Source organism: Megalobrama amblycephala, linkage group LG19 (genome assembly GCF_018812025.1).
Source record: "Megalobrama amblycephala isolate DHTTF-2021 linkage group LG19, ASM1881202v1, whole genome shotgun sequence".
Classification (NCBI taxonomy): domain Eukaryota; kingdom Metazoa; phylum Chordata; class Actinopteri; order Cypriniformes; family Xenocyprididae; genus Megalobrama; species Megalobrama amblycephala.
Window position 1 is genome coordinate 4,937,671 of NC_063062.1, and position 9,842 is coordinate 4,947,512.

General features: G+C 37.4%; 1 long non-coding RNA gene across 1 annotated transcript in view; it reads right to left on the minus strand.

Annotated features, from left to right (window-relative positions):
* Positions 1–647: 647 nt before the first annotated feature.
* LOC125254129 overlaps positions 648–9,842 on the minus strand; it is a 32,255-nt gene continuing 23,060 nt past the window's right edge. Inside the window, exon 3 of the long non-coding RNA XR_007181602.1 lies at positions 648–1,643. This is a non-coding gene — a long non-coding RNA (uncharacterized LOC125254129). The remainder of the gene's footprint in view (positions 1,644–9,842) is intronic.

The window sequence follows — 9,842 nt, forward strand, 5'->3', positions numbered from 1 at the left end:
GAACCGGCTTTACTGACAAAATGCGCGTGACAATCGCATGCGATATATCGCCCAGCCCTACGCAATTGGCAAGTTTAAATCTCGCAATTCTGAGAAAAAAAAGTCAGAAGTGTGAGATAAAAAGTCGAAATTACCTTTTTTATTTTTTTATTTAGTGATGGAAACAAGCTTCCATACTTCCATGTTCACCTGAACTTACTTGATAGAAAATACTGTAAAAACTGCATATTGTAAAATTTTATTACAATTTAAAATAACTTTTTAATATATTTTATTTAAAATATAATTTATTTAGTTTTTTCAGCATCATTACTCCAGTCTTTAGTATCACATGATCCTTCAGAAATCATTCTAATATGCAATTGATCTGTTCAATAAAAAACCTTACTCACCTATTGAGTAACTCACCTATTTTAGAACTTTTTAAATCCATCAGTATGCCACTTCCACACCATGCAAGTGTAACCCCTCTGGTTTTACTCGCAACGCTCAGAGCAGGATTCGAACCTGCATTTCCGGCATTGGGAGGCTGCGCACTAACAAAGACGCTAAAGACTGCAGCCTCTAGTGCGCCTCTTGAGGTCGGGTCAGGTTTACTTGCACAGCTCTGACTAGCTGGCCTCCATTACACTCAAACTCAACATACACAGGACAAATCCAAACATTATCCTGAATGTGTGTGAAAACAATGTGAATGTACTGAAATGTGTCTGTGCATAAATACAATGTGCGATCAGTGCGTCGAGAGCGCTTATACATGATTTGTTTGTGCATCAATATAACTGACTCATGCATGCAATCCTCATCCATCAAAACTTTCATAGCAAGAAGCTGGTTTGCTTTATCCATCTGAGAAACATATATATATCTATGGCTGGAGAAACCTTTCTCTGTTTACAGATATGACAAGACACGCAAGGGGCGAGCGATGTATGTATGCAATTTCACATGAAATATATATATATACACTTATAATAGGCTTAGCATAGTGAATCAGGGTAAGACAAAAACACATTTTGGAAGAAGGACTAATGACATTATTGAAATGTTAATGTTAAATGTTTTGAACAAAAAAAAGTTACATAGTGTACCTTTTAAAGTAACAAGAAACATACCACATACTGAATGCAATAGAATTATTTTTCCTGCCTCTCCTCCAGAAAACTTGCTCTGTAGCGCTGACTTGTCTAATTCTATCAGTTTTGGATTGCAGTGTTGTGCGCTGCATGCGGCCGCTGTTCGGCTCTCCTGTGGAGTTGAGCCTAACCGAAGCGGACTGAAAGAGGCTTATTAATCCTACCGCTGCACATGCTCTCTTCAGGCCATGACACAGTGCAGCACAGACGTCCAGCCACAAATAGATCTCCAAATGTAGATTATCCAAATAAATGTAGTGCAGACTGTGAGGGGATTCATCCTGTACAAAGTCAAGCGACGGAGGCTGAAGGAATCCGTCGCTAACAGGGACTGACATCGTTGTGGTTTGAAGTCAGATAGGAAAGATGGGTAGGCTTCCACCTGAGATTATATCTGTTGTGGAAACATCTGTCCTCTGTCTGGATGTGGACAGTGGCCGCACAAGTCTTTTGCCTTAATTTGTACTCATGGGCGATTCTCACGAAATCTGTCAAGAATATTTCAGCCTAAAATCAAAAGAGAGAAATAATTTAGCTTCATTTTGATTAAAGAAAATAAGCCATTTCCCCATTAAAATGTAATGACTGAATTGCAAAAACAAACAAACAACAAAAAAAGCAGTATTTTTTTAAAATATAGGCCTATTCTAAAAACAGAATATAGAAATATAGTTGCAAGCAGCAATTAAGGAGCCAAGCAAAACAGAAGCAAACAAGGAAGTTAGCAGCAGACCAACAATGTCATAATGGACTATGATAGCAACTGAGACAAAGTGGAAATATCTAATTTCGTTTCGGAGTTATAGACATATGTATGAACACAAAAAAAATTACCCACACCTGATATTGATTGCATTATTTTTTCCACATACTATCAAAATTTTGACATTTGTCCATTGGTGCATGGTCAGCAACCTATGTTTCTGATTTTGCTAAAGTGGTTTCGTCTCGATCGGACTAACAGTTTTGAAGATATTTGCGAATGTCATTTAAACACTAAATCTAAGAGTTGCACTAACCATAAGGAGAAACCTAGCATGTTAAGTATCTTTGGAATTGTCAAGGATTCAGCAATCTAAGGACGTGATTCCCGTGAAAATAAGTCAACAACATCCAAAGTTATAAGCATGTAAATATTTTTTTTTCACCTCTAGGTAGCACTGGTCTGAAACTTCTCAGATTCCTTCAAGGCATTGTGTCGATGACCCATATCGAGTTTCGTAATGATACATTAATGCGTTTATAAAATACAGCATTTTGTGACAAAATTCAAAATGGCTGACCCCCAAAAAGACCGATATTGGAAAATTGGATATCATTTGACTCGGCATGATGACCCGAATCTAACGAGACCACTTTTATGATGGACAAACCGTTCAGAAGTTATAAGCGAAAATAGAAATTTTTCCTACCTACGGACCAGTAGGTGGCGCTGTGCCGAAACACAGCAGGTAACCTCAGGTCATGCTTGTGATGACATGGACCAAGTTTGGTCTGAATACGATAACGCGTTGAGGAGAAGGAGCCTTACGTCTATTTTCGCAAGTTCTACGTAAAATTCGTTTGCACGTTTTGCGAAAATGGTTTGACAAATCGACTTGAATCCCACAACTTTTTGACACATTCTGAAGATGATCTGGTTTATTTTTCATGAAAATCAAAACAATGGCCTAGGAGGAATTTAAAAAAGCAGGTTTTTCGGGAAAAAATTTAAATTAGTTTCTTACCCCCTATGTTTCAAAAGTAGCATGAACATGAGTGAAACTTTGGACAGGTGGGGGCGCTAGAGGCATTGATTTAGAGACTCCAAAATTGGTGTGGTTAATGTTGGGACTACCCTCTATCAGTGTGCCAAATTTCATAACTTTCCCGCAAGCAGTTCTATAAACTTCCAGAGTGGAAGTAGAAGACAATAGGTGCCTACGCACCTTCGGTTCTTGGCCCCTAACTATATAAAGTACTACAGGCTTCCTTTTAAACAATATATGAACTTTCATGTCATCTTTTCAGCTCTTATATGCATTTTTTGTGCAAAATTCACAAACACACTGAACAAAATTCTCACACTTTCATGACATCTAAATGTCAGACAGACAAATGACAGAGCGATGGCTCAGATGGGAGGGCTCGTGGGAGAGGATGTAGACAACGCTGTAGCACGGGAATTAGAACGCTGATATTACACACAGGCTTAGATGATAGTGTTTTTATTAAGGGCACTTATCAATAGTGGCGTAACCTGGCCCAAATCAGGCCCACAGCTGTAAAATGATGGCAGTTGCTTGGAGTGGGGCCTATTACCACTCATTAGTTCCCACTGATAGGGCTGATGGGTAGTGCAGAAGGAAGTGATAGAGGGAAAGGTCAGCGTATGGATCTTGATTTGACCTCTCTAACCTGCTGCTGATGGGCAGCATCTGTCATCCTTACATTTAATTTAGCTGAGATAGGGTGGTGCAGAGGACATGGAGATAATAACCACCTCCCCATCTCTCTCTCTCTCTCTCTCTCGCCCTTTCTCTCTTCATTTCCTCCGCAAATCCATTGCGTCTTTGTCCTGGCCCAGTTGGACCGTCATTGACCCACCTGCTATACAGGAATTTTTGTTTGGACTATGCTCTCTCCTTGTTCTAAAGGGTTCGTGTCTAACAGTGGAGATTGACTCTGTTTCAGGGATGTAATTCAGAGTATATGAGGAATGTGTTGATTAGATGTGACTGGAATGTTCTGTCGCTCCTCTGTGAGATTATGTGATTTGAGTGTGTGTGTGTGTGTGTGTGTGTGTGTGTGTGTGTGTGCCAGTGTGTCTATGTGTGCGAAAAGCCTTTGGAATATTAATCACACTGCTTCGCATGACTCAATAAAATTAAGCTTAACTCCTAATTATCCCCACTGTTATTAAGAGAGGTTGGTTAAGAGTCATTTTTGTCCCACTGCTGGCAAGATGAACTTGTTAAAAGTAATTTTTGACTGCCAGCAGAGAAGCGAGTACAGCTGTTTCACAAATGTAGAATGGAAAGGCCTCAGACCATAAGGGAGTTGGAAGTTATTGAAATTAATCCTGTTAACTTTCTTAATTTACGTTTTTGAATGCAGGACAGAATACAGGTTAAAGGGTTAGTTTAGAAATTATGTCATTAATGACTCACCCTCATGTCGTTCCAAACCCGTAAGACCTCCGTTCATCTTCGGAACACAGTTTAAGATATTTTAGATTTAGTCCGAGAGCTTTCTGTCCCTCCGTTGAAAATGTATGTACGGTATACTGTCCATGTCCAGAAAAGTAATAAAAACATCATCAAAGTAGTCCATGTGACATCAGAGGGTCAGTTAGAATTTGTTGAAGCATCGAAAATACATTTTGGTCCAAAAATAACAAAAACTACGACTTTATTCAGCATTGTATTCTCTTCCGGAATCCTTTCCATTGAATTGATTCCATTGAACTGATTCCATTGAATCCTTTCATCTTTCGGCATTGGTAATGCACTTTTACATCGCCGTGGTTGTTTTTGGCGATTAGGACATCCGCCACATGCACACTTATGTACCATTTTAAAAAATATAGCAATACCAAAATACAAACAATGTAGAATAGCTTGAATACAGCGTGCGTCTCCCTCAGACTGTAAACGAAGCTCTGCCGCACCAGATAACACGTCAGCAGCGTCTTACATCAGCAGCGTCACTGCGGAGTCGTGAACCACACTCCGGAGCAGAAGGGGGCGGTAATGCACCAATAAGCTGGATGCCAACCGCCGTAAAACAGGAAAGAAGAAGAAGAAGAAGCGGAGTCGTGAACGCGGATTGACAACAGACCCGGAAGAGAATACAATGCTGAATAAAGTCGTAGTTTTTGTTATTTTTGGACCAAAATGTATTTTCGATGCTTCAAAATATCACGGATGTCCTAATCGAAAACAACCACGGCGATGTAAAAGTGCATTACCAACGCCGACAGATGAAAGGATTCAATGGAATCAGTTCAATGGAATCAATTCAATGGAAAGGATTCCGGAAGAGAATACAATGCTGAATAAAGTCGTAGTTTTTGTTATTTTTGGATCAAAATGTATTTTCGATGCTTCAACAAATTCTAACTGACCCTCTGATGTCACATGGACTACTTTGATGATATTTTTATTACCTTTCTGGACATGGACAGTATACCGTACAAACACTTCCAATGGAAGGACAGAAAGCTCTCGGACTAAATCTAAAATATCTTAAACTGTGTTTCGAAGATGAACGGAGGTCTTACGGGTTTGGAACGACATGAGGATGAGTCATTAATGACATCATTTTCATTTTTGGGTGAACTAACCCTTTAATATTAAAAATGGAGTAAAAAAAATAAATACATATACATATTACCTTTCTGGACCTTTCCAGAATATACAGTGTTATATATATATAATATACAGTGCTCAGCGTAAATGAGTACAGCCCCTTTGAAAAAGTAACATTTTAAACAATATCTCAATGAACACAAAAACAATTTCCAAAATGTTGACAAGACTAAGTTTAATATAACATCTGTTTAACTTATAACATGAAATTAAAGTTAATAATATAACTTAGATTACACATTTTTCAGTTTTACTCAAATTAGGGTGATGCAAAAATGAGTACACCCCACAACAAAAACGACCCACTTTATATTAAGTGGCATTAACTACTATGTACTTACATTTAAATTAATCATTTGATACAATGCACTTATTGTGTACATACATGTTTTTACATTGTACTTATATCTTAAAAACACCTGCATGTAATTACATCTGTATTTAATTTCTGTAATTACATTTATAATTACACTGTTGACCCATCCCTTACACCTTAACTCACCCTTAAACCTACCCATACCACCAAAGCTTTCCCTAACCTTACTCGTATCCCACCTCAATAGCAGCAAAAGTGTTTTGCAATTCAATATGAACCCAATAAGTACATTGTACTTATTTTTTGATGTAAGTACTTAGTAGTTAAGGCCACTTAATATAAAGTGGGACCCAAAAACTACTACATCTAGTACTTTGTATGGCCTCCATGATTTTTAATGACAGCACCAAGTCTTCTAGGCATGGAATGAACAAGTTGGCGACATTTTGCAACATCTATCTTTTTCCATTCTTCAAGAACCTCTTTTAGAGACTGGATGCTGGATGGAGAGTGATTCTCAACTTGTCTCTTCAGAATTCCCCATAGGTGTTCGACTGGGTTCAGATCAGGAGACACTGAATCACTTTCACCCTGTTGTTCTTCAGAAATCCAACAGTGGCCTTAGATGTGCGTTTAAGATCATTGTCATGTTGGAAAAGTGCACGACGACCAAGAGCACGGAGTGATGGTAGCATCTTCTCTTTCAGTATAGAGCAGCACATTCGTGTTGTCATCAGTGAAATGCAGCTCCCCGACACCACCGTGTTTCACTGTAGGCACCATGCATTTTTCTTTGTGTTGGTCATACATGGGTCTATGACAAATAAAATATACCAAGTTTTTTCATGAAACTCGAGATGGCGCAAACCGATGACGCAACCTTCTGACAATTACATCGTTAACTACAAGGCACAAGCTGATTGGTTTGTGTTGCATCTGCAGCCAGTGAGCTTGCTTTTCAACATTGAAATAGTTGGTCAGTGTTTGCTGCAGCAGTGTGCAGCACGTTTTCAGATTCAGGGTCATGCTTTAAATTAGTTTATCTCCTATTTAAAGGATTGAACATTTTTTGTAGAGACTGGCAATTATTCATCATCTCGTGCACCAGTTTTGTATGGGGTTCCACAGGGCTCAATTCTGGGTCCTGTTTTATTTTCTTTATACATGCTTCCTTTTGTATACCATTTTTTAAGGAAGTATAATGTCTCATACCACAGTTAGAGACTGTAATGTGTTTGATAACTTTATTCAATTTCTGTATATTTCCTGTTAGACGGGTAGGAAGGCCACAGGTAAATATGACATTTATTATAAGGGGTTTATGTGAAGATTGTTTTAAAATGTTGAATGTCTATAATTAATAGACAATAAAATGTCCCATCTTACATTATTATTTGTTGAATATTCTGTAGGTTAGTTAGGGTTGTGAATAACATTTCATGCTGACTTTACGTTATCACATATTCACTGGCATAAGCCTGTTGTTGATCTTCAACCCACTTCATTCAGTTTTTTTTGTTGTGTCAGTTTCCAGTGTGTCATTCTCATATGACACTTTATTTTCAAGCTGTTAACTATTTATGTTTTTGTTGACTGTGTGGTGGAGAACGTGCCTCTGTTGACACTAACTTGAATGAGGAAACACAAAAACCTCATAACAGATGATGCCTGATTCTGGTTAATCCAGCATTAGTCAACACCCCCACCCCCACTTTTATATCACATTGTATGGATGAAAAGCACCCATCACGTTATCTCACTTTTGTTTCATTTCCGTCATCTCATTTTCAAAAAACAGAGCTGTAATAGAGAGCCATATGCAACAAAGTGCATCAAACATTTTGGTAGCTACACAGTATCCCAATATAGAAGCTCAGTTAAACCCTCAGGAGTTTCACCACCCTTTGAAATTTACTGTGAGGCACATTTTTTCTGTTTTCACCATATGTGTTTTGTTCTCTTGCATACAGAATTAGAGTGCTGCATGTGCAAAGAAAAGTGGGAAATAGAGACATCAGGCCTGAGATTGACATTCTACAAACAGATTTTGTTCTTTTCCCCAGGGCACCATGCATGACTCTGTGACTTCCTAAAGCCTTCTCAGAGAGAGCTAGCAAAATATCCTGCCAGCATAGCAGTCTGATAGAGCCAAACATAGCACAGTTTGTTCTTAAATCATTTGGAGAGGTTTCTTTTCTTTTTCTATTCATATTTTTTGGGGGGGAAACTGCAGTTTATGGTGACCTGACGCCATAAATGATGAAGCGGCCCTTTCATTATTGCAGATTATGGAAACCGCCACTATTTTAATTGGCACGAATAGCACAAATACAGTTGCCTTTTGAAGTCATCTTCACTTTTTGGGGTTCAAGGTCATAAAATGTCAATCAGCATTTTTATAACATTCAATTATTACCATATATGCAATCCCACTCTTAAAGGGGTACTTCACCGTTGGAAAAATGAGCTTTCAATAAAACTGTGTTAATTTTGACAGCAAATTTTAATTTAGTTTTAGTCATAGTCTTTTGACTAAAATGCCATTTAGTTTTACTCATATTTTAGTCATCGGAAATTGTTTTAGTTTTAGTCTAGTTTTAGTCGACTAAATATCATAAGATTTTAGTCGACTAAAATTTAATTTAGTTATATTATAATGCATTAAGCATTTCTCTAACAATACATAGATCCTATGCACTGATATAGGTAGGCCTACATATTCCCTAAACTGTTTGTTCACCCAACTGTACTTTGCTCGCCAAAGCGGATGTTTTTTGACCGTTCAAGTGCAAAAAGACACAAAAGAGCAAAATTCAGTACTTTTCAGGGATTGACACACTTATCATTGAGGTAACTATTATAGTTTTCATTTTTTTTTTTTTTTTTTTTGATTTTTAGTTTTTCTGTTTTCATTGTAATTTTAGTTAAAAGTTTTAGTAATTTTTTTGTGTTTATGTCTTTTAATATTTGCTTTTAAATGTCTATAAGTTTTTAATTCTGTTTTTTTATATATATTTATTTTTTATTTCAGTTAACGTTTACTTCAAGTAATGAAGATTTCTTTGGTTTTAGGTTTAGTTAACCCTTATATTTGTAAAATATATTGATTAATGTGTCAAATAATGTTCTTAGTCTTTCCTTCCTGTGACAGAAGATACGATAGTTTACTATGAATTGAATAGAAATGAAATTAAATACAGTTTATTGTGTAAACAAAATAACAATGACCTGGACAAAATCATTATAAACCATCCCGAAATACACCGTGACTCTTATTCTGAAATGTCTGCAGTATGCACTGTAGCAGGCTGCTCATGAGGGTGATAGAATATGCATTCTTACATCCGTCTAAAACATACTACCATATAAACATTGTGTAGTAAACATTGTCATAATTCATCAACATTAGCTTATAAGCAATCGCTTGGCATAAATGTGCGCTATTCATTAATTGCGAAGTAGTCTGAAGTGCTGCTGCTGCACGAGCCTGTAGAGGGCGCAACAGCGCCGCCTTTCCCGCGGTTAGATTAGCACGTTACACTTCAAATGTGCGCATCTTCCACACAGCAGTCCTGACTGGATATCTTCCCAAATCGTCTCTCTCTTTCATTTTTGTCTCGTTCTTATTCGTTGACGAAAATTAGAGTAGATTTTAGTCATAGTTTTAGTCATTCAAAACTTATTTTTATTTGGTCATCGTCTCGTTTTCGTCCGTGAAAAAATGTTGTTGACGAAAATTATTCGTCAACGAAATTAACACTGCAATAAAACTTAGCTGCTTATACAGTAAAAGGCGAAACTTTTTTTTTTTAATCGGTGCTACCTGACTAGAGAAAACAGAGAAAAAGGACTGTTGTTTTCCGTTTTGCCAAATAGGTTAGAAAACTTCAACACCCATAATGCACTGGGTATGTTGCCATCCAAGGCCACTCCCACCAGTCTGTTTGGATGCGCTTACCAGAGTCAAATATCGCCTTATTTTAGTAGGAAATGCTTCTTAGGAAACTTTTAGTCATAATTCTGTTGACTTGTATTGTTCCC